Consider the following 22,374-nt stretch of genomic DNA (forward strand, 5'->3'; position numbering starts at 1 on the left):
GCCCTGCTCATCCTGGAGCCACGTCTCCGTAATCCCAATCACATCATATTTGTTAACATCTATTTGCACAGTTAATTCATCCACCTTATTGCGGATACTCCTTGCATTAAGACACAAAGCCTTTAGGCTTGTTTTTTTAACACCCTCTGTCCTTTTAGAATTTTGCTGTACAATGGCCCTTTTTGTTCTTTGCCTTGGGTTTCTCTGCCCTCCACTTTTCCTCATCTCCTTTCTGTCTTTTGTTTTTGCCTCCTTTTTGTTTCCCTCTATCTCCCGCTGGCTTGACTTGGGCTTCCTTTACCTGTGAATGAAAGCTGGAAATACATTTGGTTAGTGCAATACAATAATTCAACATATTTTCCTCCATTTTGTGGATGTCCATCTGTTTTACAGTAAATGGTGCTGTAAAAGGTAGTCATTGGGGACGTCCCATAACTATCTCATGCGGTGACAGGCCTGTTGTTCTGTTGGTTGTAGATCGCATTACCATCAAGGCTAAGGGCAGCAGTTCTGTCCATTTCAGTCCAGTGTCATTGCATAGTTTTGCCAGCTTATTTTTAAGCATTCCATTATATCTTTCAACAAGTCCAGCTGATTGTGGATGATAACTGCAATGAAAACGTTGATTAATCTGCAAAGCTTTACACATTTCTCTTATAACAGTTCCCGTGAAATGTGACCCGTTATCACTAGAAAGCTTAGCAGGGATTCCGAAGCGCGGTACAATTTCTTTTAACAAACATTTAGCAACAGTAGTGGCATCGGCCTTTTTACATGGAAAGGCTTCAATCCATCGAGAGAACACATCTACAATAACTAATACATACTTGAATCCCATACACATAGGTAATTCAATAAAATCCATCTGTAAATGTACAAAAGGCCCGACTGGATTTGGGTGGGAGGCAGATTCTACTTTTTCCGTCTTACCCGGATTCATTGTCTGACAGGTAACACAATTTTCACAGATTTGTTTTGCAATTGCCGAAATACCTGGTGCATACCAAGTTGCCAAAATATAATCTGCCAATCCCCCTTTGCCTGCATGTGTGAATGTATGCACACATCGGGCAATCCATGGAAGTAAGGATCTGGGGGCCACCACGCGGCCGTCGTGGTGAACCCATATTCCTTCTGGATTTTTATAACATTGATCCTTCGTCCAGGTCACCACCTCCTCCGTACTGGCCTGTGTCTGAAAGGCCAGCACGTCATTAATAGTGGGTGGCGGGTCTGAGCAATTATTTTTCCTTAGTGGGAACAATGACACCTGCATCCCCCCTTTTGACAGAGCTGCTGACTTAGCTGCATTATCAGCTCTGGCATTCCCAAGTGCCACCTCATTCGACTGCCTGTATGTGCTTGGCATTTGATAATGGCAAGTTTCAAGGGGCATTGAATGGCTCGCAGAAGATTTTCCACTTGTTCTGCATTTTTGATAGGGGTTCCTGAAGAAGTCAGGTACCCGCGAATCTTCCAAATAGTCATGTGATACCCCAAAAGCATACCTGGAGTCAGTGTAGATATTAACTGTGTGTCCTTAAGCCAGAATACAGGCTCGAGTTAACGCAAACAATTCGGCTTGTTGGGCTGAAAAGGAGTCTGGAAGAGAGGCTGTTTCGACAACATTAAACTGGGTTACAATTGCCTAAGCCGCTCTAGGTTGGCCCCTATCATTTCGTAAGGCTGATCCGTCAACATAGTACACTAGATCAGGGTTACACATTGGTACATCTGTTAGATTGATACGTGGTTTAGTCACTAATTCGGTTACCTTTTCACATGAATGGGGTTCGCCGTCTTCTTCCGTGGGGAGTAGAGTGGCTGGATTTAAGGTAGTGCATCTTTTGATGATAAGGTTCGGATTTGATAACAGTTCGACCTCGTATTTAGTGGTTCTTGCGGAGGTTAGGTGTTGGGTGGCACATTTAGTAAGTAAAATCTCGACAGAGTGTGGGATATACAAAATGGTCTGATGATTTAGAGTTATTGTCTGAGCCTGTTGCATAGCATAATAAGCTGCTGCCAACAAAGGAAGACCGCGTGCCACTGGGTCTAGTTGGGTACTGAAATATGCTACCGGTCGCTGCCTGTCCCCATGTAACTGAGTCAAAACAGATTGTGCAAAACCCGACTTGTGATGCACAAATAAGTTGAATAGCTTAGTGTAATCTGGTAATCCCAAGGCTGGTGCTGAAGTGAGGGACTGCTTAAGACTCTGGAAAGCATTCCGGGATACTTCATTCCACATCCTTTAAGCATTGTGAGAATATAGTAGATTCATTCACAGCTCATAGGTCTTGGACACACCTCCATTTGTGTGGGCTTCTGAACTGGACGAATCTGTGTGTTACACGGACTTCTCATTTATGCTTATAGTGATTCACAGATCACAGAATGTAAAGTACTTGTTTTCTAATTTTATTAAAAGGCTTCCAAACCCAAGATTTTTCCAATACACCCAAAATGTTGATCAAGGAGATCACCTGAAATATCTCAAAATCCCATTTCAAATATTGTACTGCCATTCTTTATCTAAAAAAAATCCTCTTACTGAGCTAGAAGCTTTTGTACCAAGATTTTACACCAAGGACAATGAAAGTGTACTCCCCCAGCCTGCACCTCGAGAGACCCACAAAGGCTTTTTAAAAAAAAAAAGGCATTACAACTTTTAACCACCAGGACCATGTCTCAACAAACCTATCCTTTGTGCATTTCCTAGCTCCGTAACCTCTCATCCGAATAAATTCACACCTGCGCTTCTAACTTAAAATGTCTTAAACTTCCCACATACAGGACAACACTATGAAGGGTTAAAAAACTTCACTTTGTTTGAAAAAGTGGGTGGAGCTAAAACAAACAGGCAGCTCCACAACCTTTCCAAACAGGTTTCCAGACACAAGGAAAAAAAGACAGAAGCACTCTCATTCAAAGACAAGACATTCACGCACTCTCATTCAAAGACAAGACATTCACAAGTCTCTCTCCATTCAATAAAGCTTTTTCTTTTGCTAGCTTCATTTTTTTTTTTAATCCATAAGTCATTTATCAGGTTCTCTTTTTTTTTTACATTTGATTTACTTCCTCTGTTAATTTTACATGGGCTTGAAGAATCGGAACCCAGGCCTTTTCTATTACTTTCCTTTTTTTTTTCTACCTGGATCTCTGTTTATAAGACACTCCTCTAGACATGTTGTTCCCTCTAAATTAAATGAACCATCGGGTGGAAATGGCCTGTTTTCACCCTTAGTCCACTTTACCGGTTTTTGTTTCTTTGGTCAATTGAAGACTGACCACAATTCTGGAGCATGACATAGGCTGGTGTGCCTTTTGTGGTGTTTTAACTTGCTCCGGCACCCATTCTGGATGATTAAGATTTTCCACAGTTTCTGATCTCACAATCCTTTCGGCCAACTGAGTTCTCTACGCCCACTTCTCCTGGCCGTTACGTGGCCTAAAAAGGCTCTTAATTCGGGCTCAGTCTGGGTGTGTGAGATATGTTGGCACGAACCAACCGTAGTTGATCAATCAGTTACTGTTTCTTTTCTTAATCAATCCTTGTGTTTTTTTTTCCGAATCACAATTTTCCCTAGTGACTCTTCCCGTTTCACTAATGGCAATCTCTCACAAAGGTATTGCACACAACAGTAATACAAGGACAACAAACAATATTCCCAGTCTGCGTTGTATGCCACTACAGACCGAGTCCTTAACTTATCCTAATAAAAAAAACTGATAAAACTTATGGTTCCGTACCCAAACTCTTTGATCGATTGCGCTCTTTTTTTTTCTGTACTCTTATCACATAAGAACCCCTTCCGAATTAAAAACAATAAAAATCTTATCACATAAGACCTGGAACCCTTTTCGATCGACTAGCGCTCCCTTACCTACTGAAACCTTCCCCGGGCTGTTTTGAGATTTTTCCAGAACCTGTTCTCTTCTGCTGGCGAGCTGAGAAAGAAATGGTTATAAAAAATACCTTTAGCTTTTAAATGCCGAGTCTTGTAGATTGCAGTACCTCCGCTGTGCACAACAGATTACATATGCGATTCAACAGTGAAGAAACCTCTTGTGAGCAAAAGGCTCACCTTGTTTGGCCACTGAAGCCTTTCACTGGAGAGGCACTATGCCTGTATCCGTTTTACTCACAGGACAGAGAGTATGCATCTCCGTGGAACCTCCAAGTTATAACTGTCGAAATCTCGACCTCCGAAAAGAATGACTCCGACACTTACAGCTCCGGTAGAAGTTTCTTTAATTTACTTGCTCGCAAGGGGTAGGTCACACTCAGTCAAGGGCTAAGTGAACACCTCCGAAATGGTTCAGTTTAACAAGATATTTATACAGTAAAACCAAAGTTCTGGCCTCTCCCTGTGTATTGCTCTGTCTCACAGTCAGTGAATACAGATAAAGAGTTAATTACTATATCCTGGTCCTGACATGGTATCCAGATATTTCCTTTTGTCAGGGTTATCAGAAAGCCAAACGGCCATTACTCCATGAGTCATAGGTAATGGGCTATCACCTGTCTTGTATTGTGTCAGGATTGTTCCAATTTCCTGGTCAGTTTATCTGTTTGCATCAAATGGATGAGGTCTCGGAAAGAGATAATGGCTAGAAGATAAGGGTGGGGTGACATGGAACTCCTGTAGTGTAGACAATAGGAGAGCACCATGGGGGGTTACTTGTCTCAGCATGACTTGTCTCCTAGCTGTCTGATTGCCATCAGCCATCTCAAACCAGGTTTAGCTGTTTATGCAAGCTGACTGCTAAAATGCAGAAAGTTCTGGAAGGGCCAGGACTCCATTTTAATCAAAAGGCACACAAATACCGTATGGTATCAGCTTAGATAAAAATACATTTCCACATATTACAGGAAAGATATACTTGCACTGGAGGCAGTTCAGAGAAGGTTCCCGAGGTTGATTACTGAGATGAAGGGATTTTCATAATGAGAAATGTTGAGCAGATTGGGCCTGAACTCATTGGAGTTTAGAAGACTTATTGAAACGTATAAGATTCTGAGGAGGCTTGACAGGGTAGATACAAAGAGGATGTTTCCCTTCGTGGGGGAATCTAGAACTAGGGGGTATAGTTTCAGAATAAAGGGGTCGCCCATTTAAAACGGAAATGAGAAGGAATTTCTTCTCTGAGGGTTGTGAATCTCTGGAATTCTCTCCCTCAGAGAGCTGTGGAGGCTGGGTCATTGAATGTATTTAAGGTGGAGATAGACAAATGTTTAAACGATAAGGGAGTCAGTGATTATGGGGAGTGGGCAGTGAACTGGAGTTGAGGCCGGGATCTGATCAGGCATGATCTTGTTGAATGGCGGAGTAGTCTCGAGGAGCCAAATGGTCTACTCCTGTTCCATACCTGCCCTTGGAGTGTTTGATGGGACAGTGTAGCAGGAGATTTGCCCTGTATCTAACCCGCGCTGTACCTGCCCCGGGAGTTTTTGACAGGACAGTGTAGGCGGAGGTTTACTCTGTATCTAACCTGTGCTGCACCTGCCCTGGGAGTGTTTCGTTAGACAGTTTACAGAAGAACATAAGAAACAGGAGTAGGCCATGTGGCCCCTCGAGCCTGCTCCGCCACACAATAAGATCATGGACTCAGCTCCACTTTCCCGCCCGCTCCCCATAACCCCTTATCCCCTTATCGTTTAAGAAACTGTCTATTTCTATCTTGAATTTATTCAATGACCCAGCTTCTACAGCTCTCAGAGGCATCGAATTCCACAGATTTACAACCCTCTGAGAGAAGAAATTTCTCCTCATCTCTGTTTTAAGTGGGCGGCCCCTTATTTTAAAATCTCCCCCATCAGTGGAAACATCCTCTCTGCATTCACCTTGTCGAGCCCCCTCATAATGTTATGTGTTTCGATAAGATCACCCCTCATTCTTCTGAACTCCAATGAGTAGAGGCCCAACCTACTCAACCTTTCCTCATAAGTCAACCCCCTCAGCTCCGGAATCAACCAAGTGAACCTTCTCTGAATTGCCTCCAAAGCAAGTATATACTTTCGTAAATATAGAAACCAAAACTGCACACAGTATTCCAGGTGTGTCCTTACCAAAACCTTGTATAGCTGTAGCAAGACTTCCCTGTTGTTATACTCCATCCCCTTTGCAATAAAGGCCAAGATACCATTCGCCTTCCTGATCACTTGCTGTACCTGCCTACTATCCTTTTGTGTTTCATGCACATGTACGCCCAGGTCCCGCTGCACTGTGGCACTTTGCAATCTTTCTCCATTTAAATAATAACTTGCTGTTTTATTTTTCCTTCCAAAGTGGATAACCGCACATTTTCCCACATTGTACTCCATCTGCTGAATTTTTGCCCACTCACCTAGCCTCTATGTCCTTCTGCAGATTTTTTGTGTCCCTCTCACACATTGCTTTTCCTCCCATCTTTGTATTGTCAGCAACCTTGGCTATGTTACACTCAGTCCCTTCTTCCAAGTCGTTAATATAGATTGTAAATAGTTGGGGTCCCAGCACTGATCCCTGCGGCACCCCACTAGTTACTGCTTGACAACCAGAGAATGAACCATTTATCCCGACTCTCTGTTAGTTAGCCATCCTCTATCCATGCTAATATATTACACCCAACCCCGTGAACTTTTATCTTGTGCAGTAACCTTTTATGTGGCACCTTGTCAACTTATCTATTTTGTTACAAATGCTACGTGCATTTAGACACCGTGCCTTTAAGTTTGTTTTTTTACCTTTAAATCCTGCTTGTTTCCTCTCTCCTTCAAACTCACTTTCTTTATTTTTGCTTTCTAATTCCAGCTTTACTCCTCTCCCTACTGAATCTATTTTCAGATTCCCATCCCCCTGCCAAGCTAGTTTAAACCCTTCCTAACAGCACGAGCAAACCCACCCGCAAGGATATTGGTCCCTGCTATGTTGAGGTGCAACCCGTCCGGCTTGTATAGGTCCCATCTCCCCCGGAAGCAGTCCCAATGCCTCAGGAAACTAAAGCCCTCCCGCCTGCACCATCTCTCCAGCCATCTGCTCGATCCTCCTATTTCTGTACTCACTAGCTCGTGGCACCGGGAGTAATCCAGCGATTGCTACCTTTTGAGGTCCTGCTTTTTAATCTCTCTCCTAGCTCCCTAAACTCTGCCTGCAGGACCTCATCCCTCTTCCTACCCATGTCATTGGTACCGATGTGAACCACGACCTCTGGCTGTTCAACTCTCCCCCCAGAGTGTAGAGAGAGCTTTACTCTCCACATAACCCGTGGTATACCTGTCTTGTGAGTGATTGATGGGACACTTCAGAGGGAGCTTTGCTCTCTATCTAACCCATGCTCTACCTGCCCTGTGAGCTTTGATGGGTTGGTGTAGGGGAAGCTTTCCTCTGTATCTAACCCATACTCTACCTGCCTTAGTTGTGTCTGATGGGACAGTGTAGAGGGCGGTTTACCCTGTATCTAATCCGTGCTGTACCTGTTCTGGGAGTGTTTGATGGGACAGTGTAGACGGAGCTTTACTCTGTTTCTGACCCGTGCTGTAACTGCTCTGGGAGTGTTTGATGGGGTAGTGCAGAGGGAACTAAACTCTGTATTTGACCCGTGCTATATCGGCCCTTGGAGTTTTTGATTTATTCTGTCTGGAGGGAGATTTATTCTGTATCTTATTTTGCTGTACGTGCCCTGAGAGTGTTTGATGCGGCAGTGTAGAGGGAGCTTTACTTTGTATCTGGCCCGTGCTATACCTGCCCTGGGAGTTTTGGATGGGACAGTGTAGACGGAGCTGTACTCTGTGTCTAACCCATGCTGTACCTGCTCGAGCAGTGTTTGAGGAGACAGTTAGAGGGAGCTTTAATCGGTACCTAACCCATGTTGTGCCTGCTCTGCGAGTGTTTGATGGATAATGTAGACGGAGATTTACTTTGTATCTAACCTGTGCTAACTTAGCAAGTTGTGAGGAGGACGCAAAGAATCTACAACGGGATATAGAGAAGCTCAGTGAGTGGGCAAAACTTTGGCAGATGGAGTATAATGTGGGAAAATGTGTGGTTGTCCACTTTGTAGGAAAAATAAAACAGCAAGTTATTATTTAAATGGGGAGAGAGTACAAAATGCGACAGTACAGAGGGATCTGGGGGTCCTTGTACATTAAACACAAAAAGTTAGCATGCAGTTACAGCAATTAATTAGGAACGCAAATGGAATGTTATCCTTTATTGCAAGGGGGATGGAGTATAAAAGTGAGAAAGTCCTTCTGCAATTGTACAGGGCGTTGGTGAGACCACACCTGGAGTACTGCGTATAGTTTTGGTCTCCTTATTTAAGGAGGGTAAACTTGCACTGGAAGCAGTTCAGAGAAGGTTCCCGAGGTTGATTACTGAGATAAAGGTGTTGTCATAAGAAGAAAGGTAAAGCAGGTGGGGCCTATACTCATTGGAGTTTAGAAGACTTAGAGGTGATCTTATTGCAACGTATAATATACTGAGGGGGTTTGACAGGGTAGATACAGAGAGGATGTTTCCCCTCGTGGGGTAATCTAGAACTAGGGGGCATAGTTTCAGAATAAGGGGTCACTCATTTAAAACTGAAATGAGGAGGAACTTTTTAACTGAAGGATGTGAATCTTTGGGATTCTCCACCTCTGAGAGCTGTGGAGGCTGGGTCATTGAATGTATTTAAGGTGGGGATAGAGAGATTTTTGAATGATTAGGGAGTCAAGGGTTATGGGGAGCGGGCAGGGAAGTGGAGTTGAGGCCAGGATCAGATCAGCCATGATCTTATTGAATGGCAGAGCAGGCTCGAGGGGCCGAATGGCTTACTCCTGCTCCTATTTCTTATGTTCTATACCTGCCTTGGAAGTGTTTGATGGAACAGTGCAAAGGAAGCTTTCCTCTATCTAATCCAGGCTGTACCTGCCCTGAGAGTGTTTGATGGAACTGTGTAGAAGGAGATTTACTCTGTATCTAACCAGTACTGCACCTGTCCTGGGAGCGTCTGATGGGACAGTGTCGAGGGAGGTTTACTCTATCTAATCCGTGTTGTACCTGCCCTGGTGGGAGAGTGCAGACGGGGCTTTACTCTGTATCTTACCCGTGCTATACCTGCCCTGAGAGTGTTTGATCAGGGTGTGTAGAAGGAGCCTTGCTCTTATCTATCCTATGCTATGCCTGTCCTGTGATTGTTTGATGGGACAGTGCAGAGGGAGCTTTACTCTGTATCTAACCCGTGCTGTACCTGCCCTGGCATTGTTTGATAGGGGAGTATAGATGGAGCTTTACCCTCTGCCAAACCCATGCTATACCTGCCCTTGGAGTGTTTGTTGGCCGGTGTAGAAGAATCTTTTCTCTGTATCTAACCCGTACTGTACCTCCCCTGGGAGTGTTTGATGGGACAGTATCGAGGGAGCTTTACTCTGTATCTAACCCGTGCTGTGTGGGCCCTTGGAGTATTTGATGGGACAGTGAAGTGGGACCATTACTGTGTATTAAGTCCCAAGGTTGCAAGCCATCAGGTCCAGGGGACTTTTCCATCTTTAGTCCCATTATTTTACTGAACCCTATTTTTGTGATAGTGATTGCTTTAAGTTCCTCCCTCACTATAGCCCCTTGATTATCTATTATTGGGATGTTTTTAGTGTCTTCGACCGTGAAGACTGATACAAATTATTTGTTCAAAGTCTCTGCCATTTCCCTGTTCCCCATTATTAATTCCCCAGTCTCATTCTCTAAAGGACCAACGTTTACTTTAGCTACCCTATCCTTTTTACTTACCTGTAGAAGCTCATACTATCTTTTTTATATTACTTGCTAGTTTACTCTCATAATCTATCTTCCCTCTATTATTTCTTTAGTCATTTGCTGTTTTTTAAAAGATTTGCCAATGCCTCCCACTGATCTTGGCCACTTTGTATGACATTGTTTTCAAATTGATACCATCCTTTACTTCCTTTGTTAGCCGCGGATGGTTCTCCCTTCGCTTAAAGTCTTTCCTTCTCACTGAAATATATTTTTGTTGAGTTATGAAATATTTCCTTTATTGTCTGTCACTGCTTCTCAACTGTCTTACACTTTAATCTATTTTCCCAGTTGACTTAAGCCAACTTTTTTTTTTATACGTTCCAGGGATGTAGGCGTCGCTGGCAAGGCCAGCATTTATTGCCCATCCCTAATTGCCATTGAGAAGATGGTGGTAAGCCACCTTCATGAACTGCTGCAGTCCGTGTGGTGATGGTAGTGCCACAGTGCTGTTAGGGAGGGAGTTCCAGGAATTTGATCTCGCGACGATGAAGGAATGGCGATATGCTTTCAAGTCAGGATGGTGTATGACTTGGAGGGGAACGTGGAGGTGGTGGTGTGGAACCGGACGGTCTGCACCTGGGCAGAATCGGAACCAATGTCCTCGGGGGAGTGTTTGCTAGTGCTGTTGGGGAGGAGTTAAACTAATATGGCAGGGGGATGGGAACCAATGCAGGGAGATAGAGGGAAACAAAAAGGAGGCAAAAACAAAAGACAGAAAGGAGATGAGGAAAAGTGGAGGGCAGAGAAACCCAAGGCAAAGAACAAAAAGGGCCATTGTACAGCAAAATTCTAAAAGGACAGAGGGTGTTAAAAAAACAAGCCTAAAGGCTTTGTGTCTTAATGCAAGGAGTATCCGCAATAAGGTGGATGAATTAACTGTGCAAATAGATGTTAACAAATATGATGTGATTGGGATTACGGAGACGTGGCTCCAGGATGAGCAGGGCTGGGAACTCAACATCCAGGGGTATTCAACATTCAGGAAGGATAGAATAAAAGGAAAAGGAGGTGGGGTAGCATTGCTGGTTAAGGAGGAGATTAAGGCAATAGTTAGGAAGGACATTAGCTTGGATGATGTGGAATCTATATGGGTAGAGCTGCAGAACACCAAAGGGCAAAAAACGTTAGTGGGAGTTGTGTACAGACCTCCAAACAGTAGTAGTGATGTTGGGGAGGGCATCAAACAGGAAATTAGGGGTGCGTGCAATAAAGGTGCAGCAGTTATAATGGGTGACTTTAATATGCACATAGATTGGGCTAACCAAACTGGAAGCAATACGGTGGAGGAGGATTTTCTGGAGTGCATAAGGGATGGTTTTTTAGACCAATATGTCGAGGAACCAACTAGGGGGGAGGCCATCTTAGACTGGGTGTTATGTAATGAGAAAGGATTAATTAGCAATCTCGTTGTGCGAGGCCCCTTGGGGAAGAGTGACCATAATATGGTGGAATTCTGCATTAGGATGGAGAATGAAACAGTTAATTCAGAGACCATGGTCCAGAACTTAAAGAAGGCTAACTTTGAAGGTATGAGGCGTGAATTGGCTGAGATGGATTGGCGAATGCTACTTAAGGGGTTGACTGTGGATGGGCAATGGCAGACATTTAGAGACCGCATGGATGAACTACAACAATTGTACATTCCTGTCTGGCATAGAAATAAAAAAGGGAAGGTGGCTCAACCGTGGCTATCAAGGGAAATCAGGGATAGTATTAAAGCCAAGGAAGTGGCATACAAATTGGCCAGAAATAGCAGCGAACCTGGGGACTGGGAGAAATTTAGAACTCAGCAGAGGAGGACAAAGGGTTTGATTAGGGCAGGGAAAATGGAGTATGAGAAGAAGCTTGCAGGGAACATTAAGACGGATTGCAAAAGTTTCTATAGATATGTAAAGAGAAAAAGGTTAGTAAAGACAAATGTAGGTCCCCTGCAGTCAGAATCAGGGGAAGTCATAACGGGGAACAAAGAAATGGCGGACCAATTGAACAAGTACTTTGGTTCGGTATTCACGAAGGAGGACACGAACAACCTTCCGGTTATAAAAGGGGTCGGGGGGTCTAGGAAGGAGGAGGAACTGAGGGAAATCCTTATTAGCCGGGAAATTGTGTTGGGGAAATTGATGGGATTGAAGGCCGATAAATCCCCAGGGCCTGATGGACTGCATCCCAGAGTACTTAAGGAGGTGGCCTTGGAAATAGTGGATGCGTTGACAGTCATTTTCCAACATTCCATTGACTCTGGATCAGTTCCTATGGAGTGGAGGGTAGCCAATGTAACCCCACTTTTTAAAAAAGGAGGGAGAGAGAAAACAGGGAATTATAGACCGGTCAGCCTGACATCGGTAGTGGGTAAAATGATGGAATCAATTATTAAGGATGTCATAGCAGTGCATTTGGAAAGAGGTGACATGATAGGTCCAAGTCAGCATGGATTTGTGAAAGGGAAATCATGCTTGACAAATCTTCTGGAATTTTTTGAGGATGTTTCCAGTAGAGTGGATAAGGGAGAACCAGTTGATGTGGTATATTTGGACTTTCAGAAGGCGTTCGACAAGGTCCCACACAAGAGATTGATGTGCAAAGTTAGAGCACATGGGATTGGGGGTAGTGTACTGACATGGATTGAGAACTGGTTGTCAGACAGGAAGCAAAGAGTAGGAGTAAATGGGTACTTTTCAGAATGGCAGGCAGTGACTAGTGGGGTACCGCAAGGTTCTGTGCTGGGGCCCCAGCTGTTTACACTGTACATTAATGATTTAGATGAGGGGATTAAATGTAGTATCTCCAAATTTGCGGATGACACTAGGTTGGGTGGCAGTGTGAGCTGCGAGGAGGATGCTGTGAGGCTGCAGAGCGACTTGGATAGGTGTTAGGTGAGTGGGAAAATGCATGGCAGATGAAGTATAATGTGGATAAATGTGAGGTTATCCACTTTGGTGGTAAAAACAGAGAGACAGACTATTATCTGAATGGTGACAGATTAGGAAAAGGGGAGGTGCAAAGAGACCTGGGTGTCATGGTACATCAGTCATTGAAGGTTGGCATGCAGGTGCAGCAGGCGGTTAAGAAAGCAAATGGCATGTTGGCCTTCATAGCAAGGGGATTTGAGTACAGGGGCAGGGAGGTGTTGCTACAGTTGTACAGGGCATTGGTGAGGCCACACCTGGAGTATTGTGTACAGTTTTGGTCTCCTAACCTGAGGAAGGACATTCTTGCTATTGAGGGAGTGCAGCGAAGGTTCACCAGACTGATTCCCGGGATGGCGGGACTGACCTATCAAGAAAGACTGGATCAACTGGGCTTGTATTCACTGGAGTTCAGAAGAATGAGAGGGGACCTCATAGAAACATATAAAATTCTGACGGGGTTAGACAGGTTAGATGCAGGAAGAATGTTCCCAATGTTGGGGAAGTCCAGAACCAGGGGTCACAGTCTAAGGATAAGGGGTAAGCCATTTAGGACCGAGATGCGGAGGAACTTCTTCACCCAGAGAGTGGTGAACCTGTGGAATTCTCTACCACAGAAAGTTGTTGAGGCCAATTCACTAAATATATTCAAAAAGGAGTTAGATGAGGTCCTTACTGCTAGGGGGATCAAGGGGTATGGCGAGAAAGCAGGAATGGGGTACTGAAGTTGAATGTTCAGCCATGAACTCATTGAATGGCGGTGCAGGGTAGAAGGGCCGAATGGCCTACTCCTGCACCTATTTTCTATGTTTCTATATTTCTATGGAACGTGGAGGTGGTGGTGTTCCCATGCGCTTGCTGCCCTTGTCCTTCTCGATGATAGAGGTCGCGGGTTTGGGAGGTGCTGCCGAAGAAGCCTTGGCGAGTTGCTGCAGTGCATCTTGTAGATGGTACACACTGCAGCCACGGTACGCCAGTGGTGGAGGGAGTGGGTGTTTAAGGTGGTGGATGGGGTGCCAATCAAGCGGGCTGCTTTGTTCTGGATTGTGTCGAGCTTCTTGAGTGTTGGAGCTGCACTCATCCAGGCAAGTGGAGAGTATTCCATCACACTCCTGACTTGTGCCTTGTAGATGGTGGAAAGCCTTTGGGAAGTCAGGAGATGACACACTTGCCGCAGAATACCCAGCCTCTGACCTGCTCTTGTTGCCACAGTATTTATTTGGCAGGTCCAGTTAAGTTTCTGGTCAATGGTGACCCCCAGGATGTTGATGGTAGGGGATTCGGCGATGGTAATGCCATTGAATGTTAAGGGGCGGTGGTTAGACTCTCACTTGTTGGATATAGTCATTGTCAGGCACTCGTGTGGCACGAATGTTACTTGCCACTTATCAGCCCAAGTCTCAATGTTGTCCAGGTCTTGCTGCAAGCGGGCATGGACTGCTCCATTATCTGAAGAGTTTCGAATGGAACTGAATATTGTGCAGTCATCAGCGAACATCCCCAGTTCTGCTTTCATACCTTTGTAGTCGCCTTTATTTAGAATCAGGGCACTGGTTTGAGGTCTGACTTTCTCGCCCTCCAACTGAATTTGAAATTCAACCATGTTATGATCACTTTTTCCGAGAGGATCCTTTATTTTGAGATAATTTATTAATCTTGTCTCATTACACAGTACCAGATCTAAGATAGCCTGCTCCCTGATTTGTTTCTTCAACTTGCAGTTCAAGGAAACCATCCCGGATACACTCTTATAAACTCTTCCTCAAGTCTACATTGGCAAATTTGATTTGTCTAATCAATATGAAGATTAAAGTCGCCCATGATTATTGCCGTACCTTTCTTACAAGCCTCCAATATTTCTTGATTTATACTCCGTCCATAAGTGTCGCTACTGTTAGGGGGCCTATGGACTATGCCCACCAGTGACTTCTTCCCCTTATTATTTCTTATCTCCACTCAAACTGATTCTACATCTTGATCTTCTGAGCCAATATCATTTCTCACTACTGCACTGATCTCATCCTTTATTAACAGAGCTACCTCACCTTTTCCTTTCTGTCTATCCTTCTGAATTGTTTAATACCCCTGAATATTCAGTTCCCAGCCTTGGTCACCTTGCAACCACGTTTCAGTAATGGCTATCAGATCATACCCATTTGTATCTATTTGTGCCGTCAACTCATCTATCTTGTTACGAATATTATGTGCAGACAGATAAAGAGCTTTTAATTTTGTCTTTTTACCATTTTTACCTGCTTTGACCCTACTTTCTGTTACACTCTTATTTTATACATTCTGTCCCTTCCTGTCACAGTCTGGTTATCATTTCCCCCACCGCTACCCTGCTCTATTCCCTTCTCCTTGCTCTTTGCCTTTTGAAATTTCTGCTCACCTGAACCCTCCCCCCACCCCCAGTACTGGTGCCAGTGCCCCATGAACCGAAACCCGTTTCTCCCACACCAGTCTTTGAGCCACACAGGCAACACAGCCTTCGGGACTCACGCTCTCGGCTGCAGAGAACAGTATCTATCCCCCTAGCTATACTCTTTCCTACCACTACAACATTTATTTTTAGTCCCCCCACTTGAATGGCCTCCTGCACCACGGCACTGTGGTCAGTTTGCTCATCCTCCCTGCAGCCCCTGCCCTCGTCCAAACAAGGAACAAGAATCTTGTACCTGTTGGACAATTGCAAGGGCTGAGGCTCCTCCATCACTACCTCCTGGGTCATAAAAACATAAGAATTAGGGACAGGAGTCGGCCATCTCACCCCTCGAGCCTGCTCCGCCATTCAATAAGATCATGGCTGATCTGGCCGTGGACTCAGCTCCACTTACCCGCCCTCTCCCCGTAACCCTTAATTCCCTTATTGGTTAAAAATCTATCTATCTGTGACTTGAATACATTCAATGAGCTAGCCTCAACTGCTTCCTTGGACAGAGAATTCCACAGATTCACAACCCTCTGGGAGAAGAAATTCCTTCTCAACTCGGTTTTAAATTGGCTCCCCCGTATTTTGAGGCTGTGCCCCCTAGTTCTAGTCTCCCCTACCAGTGGAAACAACCTCTCTTCCTCTATCTTGTCTATCCCTTTCATGATTTTAAATGTTTCTATAAGATCACCCCTCATCCTTCTGAACTCCAACGAGTAAAGACCCAGTCTACTCAATCTATCATCATAAGGTAACCCCCTCATCTCCGGAATCAGCCTAGTGAATCGTCTCTGTACCCTCTCCAAAGCCAGTATATCCTTCCTTAAGTAAGGTGACCAAATCTGCACGCAGTACTCCAGGTGCGGCCTTACCAATATCCTGTACAGTTGCAGGAGGACCTCCCTGCTTTTGCACTCCATCCCTCTCGCAATGAAGGCCAACATTCCATTCACCTTCCTGATTACCTGCTGCATCTGCAAACTAACCTTTTTTGGGATTCATGCACAAAGACGAGAGGTGGGCACCGGAGGGACTAGAGTGCATCATCACGCCCGGCAACCAAATTTTAATTTGATTTTACGTTTTAAAGTTTAATTTGTTTTAATTGCCGGTGCTTTTAGTGTCCCCTTCCCTTTTATAGGGGGCACTGGAAAAATGTGATTTTAGCGCCCAAAAAAAAACCCCAAAAAAAATGGAAAACATAAAAAAAAAACAAAAAAAGGAAAAAAGGGCCTTGTAAATGTCTGGTGTGTCACCCAGGTCGGGTGGCACGGTTTAATGTTTTATGTTTTTGCAGGTGAACTCCAAAAAGAGTTTCATGCACAAAGACCCCCAGGTCCCTCTGCATCTCAGCATGTTGTAATTTCTCCCCATTCAAATAATATTCCCTTTTACTGTTTTTTTTCCCCAAGGTGGATGACCTCACACTTTCCGACATTGTATTCCATCTGCCAAACCTTCGCCCATTCGCTTAACCTGTCCAAATCTCTTTGCAGCCTCTCTGTGTCCTCTACACAACCCGCTTTAGAAACATAGAAACATAGAAAATAGGTGCAGGAGCAGGCCATTCAGCCCTTCTAGCCTGCACCGCCATTCAATGAGTTCATGGCTGAACATGAAACTTCAGTACCCCCTTCCTGCTTTCTCGCCATAACCCTTGATCCCCCGAGTAGTAAGGACTTCATCTAACTCCCTTTTGAATATATTTAGTGAATTGGCCTCAACTACTTTCTGTGGTAGAGAATTCCACAGGTTCACCACTCTCTGGGTGAAGAAATTTCTCCTCATCTCGTTCCTAAATGGCTTACCCCTTATCCTCAGACTGTGACCCCTGGTTCTGGACTTCCCCAACATTGGGAACATTCTTCCTGCATCTAACCTGTCTAAACCCGTCAAAATTTTAAACGTTTCTATGAGGTCCCCTCTCATTCTTCTGAACTCCAGTGAATACAAGCCCAGTTGATCCAGTCTTTCTTGATAGGTCAGTCCCGCCATCCCGGGAATCAGTCTGGTGAATCTTCGCTGCACTCCCTCAATAGCAAGAATGTCCTTCCTCAAGTTAGGAGACCAAAACTGTACACAATACTCCAGGTGTGGACTCACCAAGGCCCTGTACAACTGTAGCAACACCTCCCTGCCCCTGTATTCAAATCCCCTCGCTATGAAGGCCAACATGCCATTTGCTTCCTTAACCGCCTGCTGTACCTGCATGCTAACCTTCAATGACTGATGTACCATGACACCCAGGTCTCGTTGCACCTTCCCTTTTCCTAATCTGTCACCATTCAGATAATAATCTGTCTCTGTGTTTTTACCACCAAAGTGGATAACCTCACATTTATCCACATTATACTTCATCAGCCTAGTGAATCGTCTCTGTACCCTCTCCAAAGCCAGTATATCCTTCGTTAAGTAAGGTGACCAAATCTGCACGCAGTACTCCAGGTGCGGCCTCACCAATACCCTGTACAGTTGCAGCAGGACCTCCCTGCTTTTGCACTCCATCCCTCTCGCAATGAAGGCGAACATTCCATTCGCTTTCCTGATTACCTGCTGCACCTGCAAACTAACTTTTTGGGATTCATGCACAAGGACCGGAGGGACTGGAATGCATCATCACGCCCGGCAACCAAATTTTAATTTGATTTTACGTTTTTTAAGTTTAATTTGTTTTAATTGCCGGTGCTTTTAGTGTCCCCCTTCCCTTTTATAGGGGGCACTGGGGAAAATTGTGATTTTAGTGCCCAAAAAAAAACCAAAAAAAGAAAAACACAAAAAAAAAAGAAAAAAAAAAGGGGGGGGGGGGGAAAAGGGCCTTGTAAATATCTGGAGTGTCACCCAGGTCGGGTGGCACCGTTTAATGTTTTATGTTTTGCAGGTGAACTCCAAAAAGAGTTTCATGCACAAGGACCCCCAGGTCCCTCTGCACTGCAGCATGTTGCAGCCTCTCTGTGTCCTCTACACAACCCGCTTTCCCACTAATCTTAGTGTCATCTGCAAATTTTGTTACACTACACTCTGTCCCCTCTTCTAGGTCATCTATGTATATTGTAAACAGTTGTGGTCCCAGCACCGATCCCTGTGGCACACCACTAAGCACCGATTTCCAACCCGAAAAGGACCCATTTATTCCGACTCTCTGCTTTCTGTTCGCCAGCCAATTCTCTATCCATTCTAATACATTTCCTCTGACTCCGCATACCTCTATCTTCTGCAGTAACCTTTTGTGTGGCACCTTGGAAATCTAAATACACCACATGGTTAGGATCTGGAATGCACGGCCTGAAAGGGTAGTGGAGGAAGACACAATAACAGCTTTCAAAAGAGATTTGGATAAGTTTCTGAAAGAAAACATTTGCAGGGCCGGGGTGGGGAAAGGGCGGGGCAGTGGGACGAGCTGGGAGCCAGCAGGGTCTCGACGGGCCGAATGGCCTTCCGTGCTGTAACCATTCTCTGATTGTGTGAGGAGAACCACTCTGTTCCCTGACTCAATCTAAAGCTTCCTGATTGTGAAAACCTCTGTTAAACCTGCCCTGCACCTTCACTGCTCCAAGGAGAACCACCCCAGATGTTGCAGCCATCATCTTATTGAACGGCGGCAGGCTTGAGGGACCAAATGCCGACTCATCTCCTATTTCTGATGTTCTCATGTGTTCATGTCACTGGTCCCCATCCTGCACCTGATGGCCTCCCTGCAGTAAGATGGCCGCCGCGCATGCTCCCTGCCCTGCAGCGGGACAATGGCAAGCATTGTGACGTCAGGAAGCCCCGCCCCTGTCGCTCCCTGCGGCGGCCTGTCCCGTGCTGCCCAAAGATGGCGGCCGAACTCCCTGCAATCCCCGACAGTAACCAGGCCCATCCCCGCCGTAAGGTGCCCCGCAGCCGCCACCCGCCGACTCGGCGGCCAAATCTCGCTGCCCGCGCGTGTCCGTGAGTATGTGAGTACGCAGGGAGGCCGGGCGCGCTGCTCGGGCCGCTCCCCCATCCTCCACGGCGGCGGCGAAACATCGTCCGTCCGTCCGCGGCCAATAGACTGGCCCGCGCCTGCGCACAACTCCGCCCCGCCTCACCCGGGCCCCCGAGCTCAAAGGCCGCGAGCAGAGCCCGCCAACAAACCGCCCACGCGCGCGCGCAGCACTCAGCCCGCAGCCAATGGCGAGGCGGCGCGGGGCACCAGCCCACCCAGCGCGCGCTTCTCCGCGCCAATCAGCGGCGGGGGGGCGGGGCCGAGGCACCAATCAATCAATCGATGAACAATCCAGGGCGCGCGGTGCTGAAGGGAAAGTGTCTCTGGCGACACAAACAGAAGATGCTGGAAGTGTCCGCGGCTCAGGCAGCATCTGTGGGCAGCGTCAGAGGGGGCGGGGCCGCGGTCCTCCGTCACAACTGGAGAGTGCTGGGAAAGAACAGATCCTGAAGGAGCACTGAAAGGGGGAGGGGGAGAAAGGACAACAGGGAAGGTCTGTAATGGGGGGAAGGCAGGAGAGATTAGAGAGACAACAGGGAGGATGGGCCGAATTCAAATGGTACTGACAGGAGTTAGAACAACATTAGTCAGGATAGGGTGTGAGTGGTGGGATAATGATCAGTGGGCACTAGAGACAAGGTAAAAAACAGGCTCCAAGGGGGTGACCATGAGAAATAGGAGCGGGAGTGGGCCACCCGGACCCCGAGCCTGTTCCCCATTCAATGAGATCATGGCTGGGCTGATCATAGTCTCAGCTCCACTTTCCTGCCTGCTCCCCAGAACCCTTTACTGCCTTATCACTCAAAAATCTGTCTATCTCCGCCTTAAATATATTCAATGACCCAGACTCCACAACTCTCTGGGACAGAGAATTCACAGATTTACAACCCTCTGAGAGAAGAAATTCCTCCACATCTCAGTTTTAAATGGGCGGCCCCTTTTTCTGAGACTATGTCCACTAGATACAGAGAAAAGCTTGCTGCACACGATCCCATCAAAAACTGCCAGGGCAGGTACAGCACAGGTTAGACAGGAAGGTTTAAGCTGGGCATTCCAGAACTTGGGTCCTGGGCAACAGAAGGCACAGCCAACAAAGCCACCAGTGTTTGAACAATTATAATCAGGGATGCTCAGGAAGACCGGGGGGTGGGGGGAGCAGATGTGGGGCTGGAGGAGTTTACAGAGCTAGGGAGGGGCAAGGCCATGGAAGGATTTGAAAATAAGTATTAGAATTTTGAAATCAAGGCGTTGCTCAACAGAAGCCAGTGCAGGTCAGCGAGCAGAGGGATGATGGGTGAGCAGGATTTGGTGCGAGTTAGGACATGGGCAGCCGAGTTTTGGATCAACTCCAGCTTATGTAGGGTAGAATGTGGGAGGAGTGCTTTGGAATTGTCAAGACCAGAGGTAACAAAGGCATGGATGATGGCTTCAGCAGTGGATGAGCTGAGGCAAGAGCAGAGACGGGCGATGTTACAGAGGTGGAAATAGGCAATCTTAGTTATGCTGTGGATAAGTGGTCAAAAACTTATTTCAGGGTTAAGTATCACAACAAGATTGCGAACAGTCTGGTTCAGTCTCAGACAGAAGTTGGGGAGAGGGATGGAATCAGTGTCTAGGGAACAGAGTTTGTGGCAAAGACAATTACAAATATCAGGATATTTCACAGGCTATCACGTGCAAAATGTGTGGATGGGTTTGTTAAATTCAATCAGTTCCAAAACCGGGTTAACTGATACAGAAAGTAACGGATTTCAAATCTTATGAAAGACAGTTCAATAAAGGGGTGGTTCAAAGGATTTCAGCTGAGTTTAAAGTGAGACACTGCAGTTAAGTCTACTACAACTACAACTCATGTACTCAAACAGAGAAACATAGAAAATAGGTGCAGGAGTAGGCCATTCGGCCTATCGAGCCTGCACCACCATTCAATAAGATCATGGCTGATCATTCACCTCAGAACCCATTTCCTGCTTTCTCTCCATACCGCTTGATCCCTTTAGCCATAAGAGCCATATCTAACTCCCTCTTGAATATATCCAATGAACTGGCATCAACAACTCACTGCGGTCGGGAATTGCACAGGTTAACAACTCTCTGAATGAAGAGGTTTCTCCTCATCTCAGTCCTAAATGGTTTACCCCTTATCCTTAGATAAGGTCCCCTGGTTCCAGACTTCCCCAACATCGGGAACATTCTTCCTGCATCTAACCTGTCCAGTCCCGTCAGAATTTTATATGTTTCTATGAGATCCCCTCTCATCCTTCTAAACTCCAGTGAATAAAGGCCCAGTCGATCCAGTCTCTCCTCATATGTCAGTCCTGCCATCCCGGGAATCAGTCTGGTGAACCTTCGCTGCACTCCCTCAATAGCAAGAACGTCCTTCCTCAGATTAGGAGACCAAAACTGAACACAATATTCCAGGTGAGGCCTCACTAAGGCCCTGTACAACTGCAGTAAGACCTCCCTGCTCCTGTACTCAAATCCGCTAGATATGAACGCCCACATACCATTTGCCGCCTTCACCATCTGCTGTACCGCACGCCAACTTTCAATGACTGATGTACCATGATACCCAGGTCTCGTTGTACCTCCCCTTTCCTAATTTGCCGCCATTTAGATAATATTCTGCCTTCATATTTTTTCCACCAAAGTGGATAAGCTCACATTTATCCACATTAAACTGCATCTGCAATGAGTTTGCCCACTCACCTAACCTGTCCAAGTCACCCTGCAGCCTCTTAACGTCCTCCTCACAGCTCACACCGCCACCCAGCTTAGTGTCATCTGCAAACTTGGAGATAGTACACTCAATTCCTTCACATAAATCATTAATGTATATTGTAAATAGCTGGGGTCCCAGCACTGAACCATTCCACTAGTCACTGCCTGCCATTCTGAAAAGGACCCGTTTATCCCGACTCTCTCCTTCCTGTCTGCCAACCAATTCTCTATCCACGTCAGTACATTACCCCCAATACCATGTGCTTTGATTTTGCAAACCAATCTCTTGTGTGGGACCTTGTCAAAAGCCTTTTGAAAGTCCAAATACACCGCATCCACTATCCTGAAAAAATTCTAGAAGATTTGTCAAGCATGATTTCCCTTTCATAAATCCATGCTGACTTGAACTGATCCTGTCACTGCTTTCCAAATGCGCTGTTATTTCATCTTTAATAATTGATTCCAACATTTTTCCCACTACTGATGTCAGGCTAACTGGTCTATAATTACCCGTTTTCTCTCTCCCTCCTTTTTAAAAAAGTGCCGTTACATTAGCAACCCTCCAGC

At 45.7% G+C, this 22,374-nt stretch overlaps 1 protein-coding gene across 5 annotated transcripts in view; it reads left to right on the forward strand.

Moving 5' to 3' along the window:
* Positions 1–22,374, forward strand: part of LOC139248868 (zinc finger protein 432-like) — a 49,595-nt gene that overhangs the window by 19,165 nt on the left and 8,056 nt on the right. Inside the window, exon 1 of one of the 5 annotated variants that reach the window (XM_070872218.1) lies at positions 18,975–19,049. The exons of the other annotated variants lie outside the window; for them this stretch is intronic. The gene's annotated coding sequence lies outside the window, so the exon portion shown is untranslated. Of the gene's footprint in view, positions 1–18,974; positions 19,050–22,374 lie in introns of those variants that run through there. 5 annotated transcript variants of the gene reach the window in all.

The sequence above is a fragment of the Pristiophorus japonicus genome, unplaced genomic scaffold, assembly GCF_044704955.1.
Source record: "Pristiophorus japonicus isolate sPriJap1 unplaced genomic scaffold, sPriJap1.hap1 HAP1_SCAFFOLD_298, whole genome shotgun sequence".
NCBI classification, from domain to species: Eukaryota; Metazoa; Chordata; class Chondrichthyes; family Pristiophoridae; genus Pristiophorus; species Pristiophorus japonicus.